Source organism: Oncorhynchus kisutch, linkage group LG5 (assembly GCF_002021735.2).
Source record: "Oncorhynchus kisutch isolate 150728-3 linkage group LG5, Okis_V2, whole genome shotgun sequence".
Taxonomy (NCBI): Eukaryota; Metazoa; Chordata; class Actinopteri; order Salmoniformes; family Salmonidae; genus Oncorhynchus; species Oncorhynchus kisutch.
The window spans coordinates 51,422,199-51,436,729 of record NC_034178.2 but is presented as its reverse complement, the minus strand read 5'-3'; the positions used below and the strand labels follow the sequence as shown (position 1 = coordinate 51,436,729).

Sequence of the window (14,531 nt, the reverse complement as noted above, 5' to 3'; positions counted from 1 at the left end):
AGATCTAGGATGTGTTATTTTAGTGTTCCCTTTTTTGGAGCAGTGTATCTACTTGAGTATGAAGTTGAATCCCCACTTCTCCTAAAATGAACGCATTAAGACGATTATTTGTTAGTTCAGGGTTGTCCATAATCGTTGGTTACACAATTGTGCCAGCTCTACTCGTGAGCACTACTTTCAAAACTACTAGCTGAAATTATACAAAAGCTCTGGAGCATCACATTTAGGGAAATTAGCTATAAAACGGCAAAGCATTGACACTGAATGGGTTAAGCCTTGTCTCCAATGTTCCCTTACATTTTTAATGGCACTGAGCAAATTTCAGGTCTGCTGAGCACAAACTTGAATGTTGTAAAAATTCTATGCAACTTCCGGCACACGTTTACTGTGAAAGCTGAGGCTGTACCTGCTTTAAGTTAGTTTTAACAGTGGCCAAGTAGGCTACTGTGGCTATTTGATCACAATGTAGGCCTACCAGAGTGACCTACCATCAAAAACAATGGAGAAATGGAGAAAATGCATCCCATAACATGAAAATAGCTGTTCTATCATTCAGCCTACAATAGCAGCCAATATGTGGTGCCAATATAGCCTACTTTTTAAGAATAACATGCAGGGCTGTTAATTGGCAGCAGGGTAGCCTAGTGGTTAGAGCGTTGGACTAGTAACCGGAAGGTTGCAAGTTCAAACCCCTGAGCTGACAAGGTACAAATCTGTCATTCTCCCCCTGAACAGGCAGTTAAACCCACTGTTCCTAGGCCGTCATTGAAAATAAGAATTTGTTGACTTGCCTAGTTAAATAAAAATCTATTTTTCCTTCAGACAAGGTGACTGAAAATGTTGTTTGATGCAAACAGTTTCCAAAATAAAATTCACCATTATTATAGAGAAAAATATACATTATACTACCCTCTGCCTATTGGCTACATTACTTATTCAAGACGTCTCAAATTACAGCAAGCTCTTTAACCTGACTCACTTTTCAATGATGGCTGGTAAATGCACACATTTTGTGCTCTTGTAGGAAGCAACCACTCCCCCATCGTTGAGTAGAAATTTGCAATAACTGGGCTATAACTCACTCGCTAGCAAAGAATATGAACAAATGCGCACAGGTGGCTTGTGCAGCTCTCGATTTGATCTCAAAACACGCGCAAGTGACCTCTCATGCTGCAAACAGTCCAGTTGAATGGCACAGATCCATATATGGCAATGGCTATTTGCATATAGGACTACTGCAGCTCTGATTGGTTATAGCTCACCAGTCTGTGTAGAGTACTGGCCTGAGTCATGCCTATTAGTGCAATAGAATCCTACTCTAATGCATTCTGCTACAAAGAATCTCTTACACAGTTAGTTTTGCATAGTTTGTTTTGTTTCGGTATGTTACTTTGGAAGTGGCTAATATTGCGTTGATTCGATCACAATTCCCAGAGTAGAGTGAAATGTTGATAGTGTTAACTAAAGGGGAAAACACTAGAAAGCTGAGTCTCGTGCTTCTCTGAATGGGTTTATATTTCTTCTGAGCTGCAGTCTGGGGAGCTGCTCGCCTGCACGGAGCTTAAATAGAACATTACTCGTCTCCTTCACTCCCCCCTGCTCTCATCTCCTATGCGGAGGAAAGTAGGTTAAAATCTCAGGGCATTATTGGTAAGTATCACATGCTGCTTAAAGGTCTTGCGGCACAATGAGAAGGAAGGAAGAGTGTGTTCTTTCTGTTCTTTGTGGAGGGCTGCTGCAGTGCCGGTGTTGTGCCGAAAATCTTCCCCTGCCAGAATTCCCCCTTCTAATTTCCTTAATTTTGTGGCTCTAGTCAAATAGTTTCTGTGACGCACATCAGAGTCAAATACTTTCTATAAAACAAACTCACGTTTGTTAATTTAGGCAACCTAAATGAATAATTAATGTATGTATGTGTGTTATATTAAACATAGAGGAGTAAAATGTTGGCAAGCAATGAACATTTCAGAACAACTATGGATGAATTATTATCCTTACACTTTCAAAAAATGTCGTTGAATAAGACATGGGAGAGATTACGAATTTTGGCAAAGAGACTTATTTATAGACTAATACAAAATCAGTAGCGGATTTAGCTATGGGCGACATGGGCAGCCGCCTAGAGCGGCATCTTGCCAGGGGCTGCACGGGGCCCCCCGGGTGCTGGCGGGGGCGGGCGCTGGAGTGGGGGTTCGTCCAGGGCGCTATACAAGCTAGAACCGCCACATACACTTGAAACAAATAGCCAGACAAAAACTACAGACAAAAATACTTTCTGCTACTAAGATCAGTGAAATGTAGGCTAAACTGACAACTGAGTGAAGAGCAGAAATCTCAACTAGCAAGCATGTCGCAGCAATGAAGAACGCGAAGGGGGGGAGAATTCTGTCAGGGGGGAGATTTTTGGCACAACACCTGTATTATGACATGAGAGAATGAGATGTATCAGTTCATGTTCTGTTTGCAGTTATTAAGACTACATTTTTAGTCCTCATGATACTGTGTATTTGTGATGTTTTTTCCCCCAGTAGCTGACTGTGTTCGTGTCTAATTTGTGGTTTAGAGCCTTTATGCAACTTCTGGAAAAGTAATGCATGCAATGTGTGCAACATAGGAGAGTCGACATTTTGTTAGTAGTATACATTTGTGTAATCTCGTTTTTAAACTCGTGAGTTAAATATTCTTGGACTAGGTTATTGCAGTTTTATACGGTTCATTTTCACCTAAACATTTAAGACTAAGTCCACCCAATTTACTTTACACATATTGAGGTTGTAGGCTAATGGAAACATGGATTGGGCATTGGTACTCAATGTATGCCAGAAGGAACTTGGTTTGCTAGAAGGACTGGAGGTGTGAGTTTCTAGGTTCACCCATACCTGAGAACCCATACCTGAGGTTACGTGAAGTAAACATTGACTGCTTCTTGGAGATGTTGCCTAATAAATCAGTCTGTCATACCTTGGTTACACAGTCTAAAAACAACACTGCAAACATGTGGAAAGTTACCTTTACAAGCCAGAAAGATTAATAAACTTAATTTGAACTTACTCTAACTGTTGCCTGTGCAGTTGGTTCTTTTATCGTTCTAAAAATTTGAGAGAATATCCACAGGAAAGTATTATTAAACCGACCTATTTAAAGTATTTTTCCCTTCGTAGCTTGTTCTCCATCTTTTTACATAGGGAACCAATTTGTTTTCAGCACTTATTTCCATGACTGATCAAAAAAAATGATCATGGCTTTCTCTTGTTCCTCTGCAGCAGGCATATGTTTGGAACATCAAATCGCAATAAAATCAGAGTATCGAATCGCTTATAGATGCTTATATAAATACTTACAGAATCGGGAAAATCATGATAATATCGTTCCCTGGCAATTCCCAGCCCTAACTGGCAGTGTGTCTCAGGTAAGAAAGGGTCAATGGGTTAATTGGCATTAATGTCTTTGTACTAAAGCCTGTAAACTGAAGCAGGTCTGGGTGTGTGAATAAACCTAGAGGAGCTGATGGGAATCACATTTCAAGTAGGGTACCCCTTTGCATGCTCGTATAGTGTTAAAAGGGTGATACTGTGAAGAATTTGTCCTCTTTCATATTTTTTTTCAACAATTATGACCATTATCAGTTGGCCTACATGCCCAGGTTACACAGAGGCTGAAATAAAATCACTCTGTAAAATGGCCATAGTGCCTCTCTCACAATTCATATGAGAGCAGGGATACATGCGGTTCTGTGTACAAAACAGAAGGCTGCTTCTCATCCAAACCATTTGCTCATGTTGTCCTAATGGTGTTACTGTCCTGTTTACCTGAACTCAGTGACCCGCTTGCCTGATTAGATGAGGTCAGATGGTTAATGTCACTAGGTCCTGTAGTCTGGGCTAATTCTGGACCAGATAATTTAGCTGAAATTGTCCGTCTGTGTTTGATTTGATAGTAGGCCTTTCAACTGTCTACTTGGATCTTGTCATAGTAAAGGTGTGTGTGTTTTGAGAGGAAGCGATACAGACATACAGCCAAGCAGCATGCTCGCTGTGCTGCAATCTGCTACTAGGGTGGCAGGTAGCCTACAGGCTAGAGCGTTGGGCCAGTAAGTGAAATGTCGCGGGTTCGAATACCCGAGCTGACATGGGGAGAAGTCTGTGCAAGGAACTTAACCCTCATTTTCTCCAGGGGCGCTGTACTTCTATGGCTGACCCTGTAAAACAACACAATTTACTGTGTGTATGTGACAATGCAGCATAATATTTAGCTCTGAAAAAATTACAGATTGCAATTCCAGACTTGTTGCTCAATTATTGGCAAATTTTGGGTTGCAGGTAGCCTAGTGATTAGAGCGTTGGTCCAGTAACCAAAAGGTTGCTTGATCGAAGCCCCGAGCTGACAAGGTAAAATCTGTCATTCTGCTCCTGAACAAGGCAGCTAACCCACTGTTCCTAGGCCATTCTTGTAAATAAGAATTAGTTCTTAACTGACTTGCCTAGTTAAATTAAAAATTATACAACCAAAAAATAGATGGGTGGTAATTCCCAATAAAAACGTCTAAAATCATGATTATTCCTTGTGGCTGTGACTTTGTAACAATGTTTAAAGTAAATTGTTGCTAGTGCATAGACTGGTAAAGGCCATATAACAACGTCTCACTCTCTTTGTCTCCCATAGGTTTGAACGGCCTATGAGCTGGCGTCTGAAGACCTCAGCCCTGCTGTTGAAATCCAGGTAATTATTAACCAGTAAGCCTATAATTTCTCTCATTCAGTATTGTTTTTTTTGTATACTATATTCACCTATAGTTTATTTATATTAGTGTCTTTACAGAACTATGTTAAGACTTATTCCCCACCTCATTATAAGTGTCTCTTTCTCCATTTCCTGGTTGCTGTCTGTCAGATTGAGCACCGCCTCGCCCCTTGGCAGGCCAGTGACATATGGACTTGGACATGATGAACTGTGAGCTTTTGGCAACGTGCAGTGGCCTGGGGTAGCTGGAGGGACCACGAAGAACCCGACTGTCTAGGTGAGCTGCTACACACACTGGCTAACAACACTTGCTGGGCTATAAACACAGTGCTGAAGGTAGTAATGTGTACTAGGACCCTGACTTGAATCGAAGTACTGTGTTTAGGGAAGATTTACAGTATATTTACTGTCAAATCAACTTAAATTACTTGTAATAATCTGAGCTAGGCCTAACTGCTCTAAATAAATAATGTTAATCCTGTATAGAGCTTTTATGCACACTGCATGGGTAACCTCTGACCCTGTGTGCATGTCCCCTGTAGAGGGTGTGAAGGACCTGATCTGGTACCTGCAGCATGAGGATGACACGCGGGACACCAGTCAGCAGCTGGGGGCGGGCTAGATCTTCCAGAATGACCTGCTGCCCATCATCACCCAGCACAGCCAGGACAAGGCCCTGTTTGGCGCCTGCATCAGGTACATTACACAGGCTCAGTACAGGCCTACAGGGACACTGGTCTCGCATGAGAGGACCTGCCATGGACTAACCATAGTTGCTGTTATCACTGCTAAATCTAAAAGATCTGTAAGTGTTAAATGGCTAGAAAATGGAGGGTTTAACTTGTGTAGATGTCGTTAATCCCTAAACAAGTTGTAAGAAACCTGGATGGATATTGGATCCTGTGGAGTTGTTTTGGTTGGAATGTGGTTCTAATGCCATCTCTGTTTCCCCCACAGGCTCATGGTCAACCTTACCCAACCTGCTCTGCTAAAGTCCCAGATGACCCGACTGTCAGACATCACTTCCTGCAAGTGGTGTCCTATTTACAGGTTTACAAGGAGGTAGGAGGGGTGCCACTATTTGAGCCCACCCTAGTGGGGAAGAATGGAGGACTATGGTGTGAGCAGTATGATTGACTGTTCTCCCCGTCTCTCCATCCTCAGACCTTTACCAATGAGAAGGTGTTTGGAGTTCTGAGTTAAACCCTGTACAATCTGCTGCAACTAGTGAGTGTTGCACTTTCAGACCAACACCACAGAATGGCGTCCTCAACAAATTATATTTTCCAAAAAAGAGAGTGAGAAGCATTGGCCATGTGTTAAAAAATTCCCTCTCTCCCTCTATCTGCTTCTTCTCGCTCTCGTCTCTCAGGACTGGGAGCAGAGGCAGGAGGAGGACAACCTGCTGATAGAGAGGATTCTGCTGCTGGTCAGGAATGTACTGCCTGTCCCCGCTGACCTCTACGAGGAGAAGGTCAGAGTTCACTGTGTTAGGTCGTGCTGTGACCCCATTCAGTAAATTCCCAAGCAGCAGTTCATGCTGAGGTTTTTAACCTTGGTCCATTACCATGGCTCGCTCATCAGAACAACACTCAATAATGTCTGGCATGTTGAATCATCTCAATCACTCACTGTATTGTCTCTCTCTTTCTCATTGTTTTACTATGCTTTCCTACTCCTCTCTCCCTTCTGTCTTTCTCTTGCTTCTCCTCTTTTCCTCTCCCTATCTCCCCATCTTCTATCCTTTTCTGCCTCCTCCCTCCTTTCTCCTCTGGTATGGCTGTAGAACGTGGACGATGATGCCAGTGTGCATGACAAGCTGCTGTGGGCTGAATGACCTGATCAAGTTCCTGGCCTCTGCGCAGAGCGAACAGCAGTGAAGCACAGGTGTGTTGGTCACCTCCCTCAAGTTTCAGAGACCATGTGAGACCAGAGAGAGACACACCTGGGCCCATATTCATAACATGTCTGAGTAGGATAGCTGATCTAGGACTAGGTACCTGTCCATGTAATCGTATGCATTATGATCAAAAAGCCTGAGAATGAATTAATCAAACATTCCAGCTTCTGCTTCTGCTTCACCCATTATGGCTGCCCATACACAGCCCACAGAATAACTTTTCATTTTTTTTCTTCTAATTCTATGTTCTACCTCCCTGCAGAGGCTTGAGCTCCTGGTGAGTGTGGGTCAGGCTCGTTCAGCTCAGGAGAAACAGAGAGACGCCCTCCAGAGAGGAACAAGGTGATCTCAGAGCAGTTATTGTCAGCGAGACATGCTCTTTAGAGGTAGATTGAATAAACAAACTGACCTCAGAGCAGTTAAAGAGAACAATATGTGTTCTAGAGAGAAGCCAGGTTAAAACCCCTGTGATTTGCATGCTTTCGTATTGCCTTTTCCTCTCCTTAGACACTCTCGCTTTGGAGGCTCCTATGTGGTTCAGGGACTCAAGTCATTCGGGGGTAAAGACATGATCTACCACCGAGGCCTCCACAACATGAGTTTCAAATTCTGGAGACATGCCCCAAAGTCTTATTACCACGGAGCATTTAAAGCAGAAATAAACAATACAGGTAAAAGCTATTTTAAGGAATGGGGAAAAAACACGCTAAAATGTCAAGCAGTTGAAAATGTCGTTACTTGTTATCCTACCAATCCCTTGATATATGTCTTAGGTGGGTTTTTTTACTAGTTCAAGAACTACACCCACGATGAAGGCAAGGCGGCGGTGAGACGTGTGCCCAACCGAAAGCTGCACACTAGGGACACGGGAGGGCATATGCCACTCAGCCCTAAACGTCTGCCTCTTCCTGCGCGAGTTCTGTGTGGACTTTCTGGAGAACTGCTACAACCGCCTCATGTACCTGGTCAAGGTGAGGAGAATGGGTCACACCACCTTGTGTGATGGCCCAAAAAAGCCTATCACACTGGATGATGCCTCATGATGCCCAAGACAGGGGGCGTCCCAATAATCTCTCCATCTTCCTGAAGTGTGCTACTCGTTCATTACTCACAAATTTAAAATCTTTGTATTAATGTTGGAATGGGCTAGAGGGAGTTCTTTTTTTTAAATTTAAGGGAAGTGACTAGTGCACACTTCACTCAGGCAGAAAGTAAAGATTGTTGGGACACACACACTGACTCTAATTTTGAAAGATTTAAAAGAACAAGGAACAATACAACACTGTGGTTCCAGTTCAATCCAAATAGATTAACTGGGTTTCCTGGCAAAGGCAACATTCCTCCTGCACAGCTAGAAGGCATGTTTGGATTTTAAAATTTTTAAAACTTTATCCCAGAAATTCAGTTGTGGTTTGAGGCCTGGTTTAGCCACAGCAGCCACATTGCAGACTCAAATCAAATCAAACTTTATTTGCCACATGCTCTGAATACAACAAGTGTAGACTTTACTGTGAAATGCTTACTTACAAGCCCTTAACGAACAGTGCAGTTCAAGAAGAAGACAATATTTACCAAGTAGGCTTAAATAAAAAGTAACACAATAAGAATAACAAGGTCGAGGCTATATAGAGGTGGCACCGGTACCGAGTCAGTGTGCAGGGGTACAGGCTAGTTGAGGTAATCTGTACATGTAGCTGGGGGCGAAGTGACTATGCATAGGTAACAAACAAACAGCGAGTAGAGCCGTTTGGTCCTAGATTTGGTGGTCCGGTACCGCTTGCCATGTGGTAGCAGAGAAAACAGTCTATAACTTGGGTGACTGACAATTTTTTGGGCTTTCCTCTGACACTGCCTATTATATAGGTCCTGGTTGGCAGGAAGCTTGGCCCCAGTGATGTACTGGGCCATTGGCACTACCCTCTGTAGCGCCTTATGGTCAGATGCCGAGCAGTTGCCATACCAGGCGGTGATGCAACTGCTCAGGATGCTCTCGATGGTGCAGGTGTAGATCCTTTTGAGGATCTGGGGGCCCATGCTAAATCTATCCAGTCTCCTGAGGGGGAAAAGGTTTTATTGTGCCCTCTTCACGACTGTCTTGGTATGTTTGGACCATGATAGTTCGTTGGTGATGTGGACACCAAGGAACTTAACTCTCGACCCGCTCCACTACAGCCCCGTTGATGTTAAGTGGAACGCTTTCGACACCTTGTAGAGTCCATGCCCTGACGAGGGCAAAAGGGGATGCAACTCAATATTAGGAAGGTGTTCCTAATGTTTAGTACACTGAGTATGCTTCCATATACTTTTTTATAACTGGCTCCCGGGTTACCTTCAGATGATGCTTGTGAGCGTCCTAGAGCAAAACAACCGACACGTACGTGTTTGTGTCATATCAGTGTGTAGCCAAAACTGTTCAGGCGCTACAGAAGTTTTTGTCTCGGGGTCTGACAAACACTGCTTGTTGTCACGCGGAGCGGAACCGGTGAACCCAAGAGCAGACTCTGACGAGGAGACTGGGATGAGGTAACCAAGGTATTTATTGAAACACAGGGGGGAAGATTGAGTGCAGGCCAGGGGAAGCTCGGGCGGGTTGCTGGAAACCAGGTGTGGAGGCTGAGGCTGGAGCGAGAGGTTTTGGGACAGGGTAAGCGGGTCCGGAGGGGAATCCAAGGGAGCATAGAGTGGGGAATCCAGGACAGAGTAGCAGGACTGACGAGAAGTCAGATTGGAGACATGGACCAGAGTCAGAGCGGGCTCAACTGTAGTGGAGATTAAAAACTCGTCAGGCAAGGGAAAACAGGAACAAATGGCTAGAAACATGGACTAACTGAGCAGAGATTATGATCTGGCAGTGTGAAGTGGCAGGACTGAGTATTTGTAGAGGTCTTGATAATGGAAGAGGTTGCAGCTGGTGGGGATCTGCTCTGACTCCAGCACACCTGTCTCCCCCCACACAATCACACACACACACAGAGAGGGAGAGAGCACTGGGGGAGTGGCGGCTGGTCAAGGAGACACAGGATGAGCACTAGAGGGCATGGCAGGAGCAGACGTGACACTTGTAGCTCGTCCACCTTCCACCGCAGATGCGGAAGGCTGCCATTGGCGGATGCAGTGGATTGAGCCCATGCAAAAAAGATCTCTAGCATAAACAGACAGATTTTTTTTATTATGCTAATTAAATTTACATGGGGACATCGACTCTAGGGGGTTAAGGACTATTATACAAGGCACAAGGACTATTATACAATTACAAGTTCATTTTTTCCTCTTCCTCCTACAGGAGCTGGAACCCTTTGCTAAGTTTGTGCTGAACCGATTCCTTGCCCTGGTGGCCAAAAACAAGGCCTACGTAGAGCTGCTCTTCTAGAAGCGTGTGGGAGCTGTACGTGAGATGACAGAAGGCTACAGCAAGCCTGGAGAAGGGTGTGTGTATGTTCCTGGGTGTCAATGAAATAAGTGTGTGCGCATTTACCATGCGCTTTTCAAGGTTTCCATTTTTAAAAGTAATTTATTGTTCTCATGTTTGTTTCAGAGAGGGGTCCAAGAAGAAAGCAAAATGGAGGCGCTGTGAACACTACAAGGAGCACCGTGACTCTGAAGGTAAACAAACGGCACCACTCATTTTTTATTTCCTGACCTTTTATCACCAATCATTTAATTTAACTGGTGTTTTATGGTAACCATTCCATTCAATATGCTTGTCCCATATTCTGTCCTTGAACTTTTCACAGTGCCACACATTGTGGAGACTCTGCTGCCGCTGCTTAGCAACACCACCCATCAGCGTCAGCAAGTGGTGGCTGGTGGATGGTGTCAAAGACCTGAAGAAACTGAGGTCAGTCAGTGTCTCTGGTGGCCATCATGTCTAGGCTACATCCTGTAACCTGCTAGCTTTAACCATTTGAGATTCTATATTAATGTCTGTGGATGTAACATACTGTTTACATGTCAGTACTAGTTAGAGTATTGAAAGGACAACCTGACCAGTAACCTCTGATCTGACTTCCCTGAAGGAAAGGCACTCATATTGTCCTGTGGACAGAGGAACAGGAGAAAGAGCTACAGATGCTGTTTGAGGAGTTCAGAGACTCGGATGGTACGTTTTGAAGGTGTTCTTGATTCCGACGCTATACAATATTACCATGGTGATAAGGGGTTGCAGTATTCTTCGTCTCCGTGGTGATAATGGTTGCAGACCTGGGTTAAATTGCTATTGGAAATCTTTCTGTTTGCCGCTCATTCTATTGGTTCCATTGTGCCAGGGAAGCTCAATCAAGCCCAGCTAAAGTATTTTGAATTCAGATAGTATTTGAACCCAGTTCTGAGTGGTTGTTATATTTCTGTAGATGTGCAGGTAAACGGTCCCGCGCCTGCCTGGTGGAAAAGCTGCTCAGCATGGGCCTAGTCCACGACCGATGGGAACTCCACAAGAAGAAGATGCCGCAACCCTAACGCTCCGGAGAAGAGCTCTAGGATTGGAATGGTGAGGGGAATTTATTTAGCATTTGTTGACTCTTATTGTATTGGGTGTTCAGTATAGAATAGGTGGGGGAGGAGCAGGAGAGGCATGCTCAGGCAGCCAGACGGAGGAAAAGCAGGGTAGCAGAGCGGGAGAGCACGGCTGAGGAGAATGCCAGCTTGGGGACCATGGTGTACACTCTACGGCAGGAAGGTGAGAGCAGGGCATTCATGTTCATATTTTTACAGACTACCCCATCTAGCTATCAGTATGTTCTTTTCATTTTAACATTACACATCAAAGAAGATTTCACATTGGCAAGAAGGCTACAAAACAGATTTTTTTTCAACATTTGAAAAATGGTCCCTAAAGCTGTATTATTTTGTTACAGGTATGTCAGGACCCCTGTTGTGGCTACAGAACTGCCTGAACTGAACAGCAGATGTCCGCGAGGAAGAAGGTGAGTGGAAATTCACGTAAAAAATGACTAAAAGTACTGGGGGAGGGGGACACTTGGTATGTATTCCTTTATCATTGTGAATGGCTGCATCTTTGAAGTGTGGTTGAGGACATTTGTGATTTATCGTGGCAGTTAATGTTCTATTTTCATCATCAGGCTTGTCTCAGCCTATACCACCTGTCCCTCTGACAGAGGAGAATGAGGACGCAATGGAGAAAAGGAGCTTCCAGAGGTTACTACGGAAAATAGGGGTCCAAGCACAAATAGGGGTTTGAGTACCAGCCGATGAGCAGGTGGGATTTAGGCGGCAACTCAGCTATGTAAAAAAAATATATATATATATATTTTTGTCTTACCCACATTAAATTGCAGGACTAAGTCCCAAAAGTATTTACTTAGTTAAAAGATGGAATCCGCAATAGGGGAAACTGACACTGTCGGCACCATGGCCATGATCGTTTTTTTGTTGTTGAGCGGAGGTGAGTGTCGCAATGCGCACCTAGTACATATTCTGCTGTTCTATTCCGTGTGTGTTCATTGATGTCTGAGAGAAAAAACAGCATTGTTTGCAGTCACTTTGTTGTTGTATTATCACAAACGGATGTGGCAGTTTCACAATTAAGGATTCCGACTTTAAGGCAAGATACAGCTTATATGAGGCACTCAACTTTGAAAATGTTGCATTTATAAAAGACATTGAAGTGATGTCTGTATTTTTCAAAACTTTGGCAGGCTTTCCCATAGACTACTGTATAGGTAATGTGTGTCTAATGATCAATTAGGAGTCGTTCTGGAGGATCCCAGCCAAGATGAACCCTTCCCAGTTAAGGGGATCCCCAACGGCAGGGGGAGAGAGGACGGAGCGGCCATCCCCAAGGAGCCCCTTCCAGGAGCAGACGCAGGTGGAGGCAGACTCCCATGAGCAGAGAGCCCAGGCCCTCTGAGGCCTGCTGCTGGCCCACAAGAGACAATTGTGTTCTGCTGAGGCAGATGGCTAAGGTCAGCAGATTAAAGACAGTGGATGTGTCTGAAATGGCACCCAATTCACTATATAGTGCACTACCTTTGACCAGAACCCTATGGGCTGTGTTCAAAAGTAGTGCACTAATGGATAGCCATTATCTTATACTCCATAGATAACTCTGAATTGTGGAGATCTCATAGAATTGATCCAAGGTTGTTTCTTAGTTAACCATAACTTTATTAGGGGATGTAATATTTCCATCAAACTCTTCATAAATGTAAGGTTTTTTACTGATGCTGTTTTGTGTTACCAAAAATCTGAATATGATTAACTACTGTATATACGCAAACATCCACTTATATCTGACAAGCCATTTCTTTCTCTTCAGATTTCACACCTGTTGAGGATATAGATTCAGACACTGCACCTCAGAGGTGAGTGTTCTCCATTCTGTACACAGTGTATTTCTTATGCAATAGCATAGCGCTGCCTGTTTATTTTCTGACTGTTTTCTCCTCTCCTTGACCATCACAGATCTTCAGAGAATAAGACGACCTCCGGCAAGAGAAGCAGAGTGCTGTTGTTGGACAGCGACGAGGATGGAGATACTGTGCTTTAACCTAATCATAATCTAGTCCTGTTAGTTTTACCCACAAACTCATTTGCCTTTGGCAAGAATGACAATGACTGGCGTTTGTTAAAGAAGAAACAGACTGGCTTCCTGGCTACAAAATGATTAGTACGACATGTTTTGCTAACATTGCTGTCTCCTCTCCTGACAGTGGACTCCCTCACTCTGGAACTCGGGGCTGACAGGGATGCAGTGACTCAGTCACTCCGCAACTGCCAAGGGCAGACGACAGAGGGTCTTGATTGACGATGAGCAAGATGATGATTAGAGAAGTCTTCAGTTTGATAATTTGAATTATATACAGCTTTTCCACTTAGGTGCTCAGTGTTTTACATAGAAAGGGGGAAACTCACCTCATCCTCCACCAATCTGAGGAATCCAGTTGGAGCCAATATGATTGAAGCATCTTCTTACACAATGCCTCTACAGGGCTGTATGGGGACTGAGGATGGGGAAACCTGGACCTTCACATACCAAATATTTCTGAGAAGGCAGTAAACAAGTCTTAGAGAAAATCCAGAGAGCGAGATAGCTCCAGTTTTATTGGAAACATGATGCATTTGATGGGCTTGTCATTATATTCTTCAGTCTTTCTCTTCAGTATTCAGTGTTCTGTATGTCTTTCAAAGGTCTAGCCAATACAGGGATTGTACTGTCAATGCCCAGGTTTTAGAATAAAAAAGATGTTTAATTCCATGGATTTGTTCAAAATGGCACCCTGTTCCCTTTATAGTGCACTACTTTGGATCAGGGTCCATACGGTGGAAAGTGGCATTTCGAGGCCGTCCATATAAACTCAATATTGTAATAAGAAGATTACTGGTTAACATTTATCACTTTTGGGGAAATAAAATATCTGCTGTTTTTAAAAAGCTGTTTTCAGAATGTTTCTCATGTTGCATATACAGTTCAAGGTAAAACCTGTGCATGTTGATGAATAAAAAATAAGTTTTGCTTCTGGAGTACACCAGCACACCCTTTTCACCACGAGGGGGCACGTGACAATGTAGAGAAGATTATCTGTCAACCACAAACTCAATTTCCTGGTTGATTTGTTCAGGAGCCAAGCAGAAGATTAAGCACATGACAGAACCAATGTTAAAACTATCCCTCTATTATTGAAGAGATTAGAATTTGTGCAATTTCTTAATCCTTAAACATTTCTTAATCCTTAAACTTTACAACATACTATCTATTTTTCCTAATTACTCCAGCATATCACGCGTGCAACTAGAGGCAAAAAAACTCCAGACCACCTTTACTACACACACTGAAACGCATACAAAGCTCTTACGCTCTCCATTTGGCGAATCTGACCATAATTCTATCTTTCTGAATCCTGCTAACAAACAAAAGCACCAGTGACTTGCTCAA

General features: G+C 43.6%; 1 long non-coding RNA gene across 6 annotated transcripts; it reads left to right on the top strand.

Annotated features, from left to right (window-relative positions):
• The first annotated feature begins 1,253 nt into the window (after positions 1-1,253).
• Positions 1,254-13,785, top strand: LOC109882608 (uncharacterized). 6 transcript variants are annotated; one of them, XR_002254035.2, is made up of 21 exons: positions 1,254-1,650; positions 4,663-4,719; positions 4,891-5,017; positions 5,283-5,436; positions 5,698-5,802; positions 5,905-5,967; positions 6,113-6,214; positions 6,527-6,627; positions 6,903-6,982; positions 7,148-7,311; positions 7,414-7,611; positions 9,924-10,066; positions 10,176-10,243; positions 10,375-10,478; positions 10,657-10,739; positions 10,990-11,315; positions 11,494-11,562; positions 11,719-11,855; positions 12,345-12,561; positions 12,915-12,960; positions 13,061-13,785. It is a non-coding gene; the product is annotated as an uncharacterized LOC109882608 (long non-coding RNA). The 6 variants fall into 6 exon arrangements; XR_004210060.1 differs by having other exon boundaries at positions 1,273-1,650; positions 11,719-11,794; XR_004210061.1 differs by having other exon boundaries at positions 1,288-1,650; positions 6,903-7,026; positions 10,990-11,126.
• The last annotated feature ends 746 nt before the right edge of the window (positions 13,786-14,531 follow it).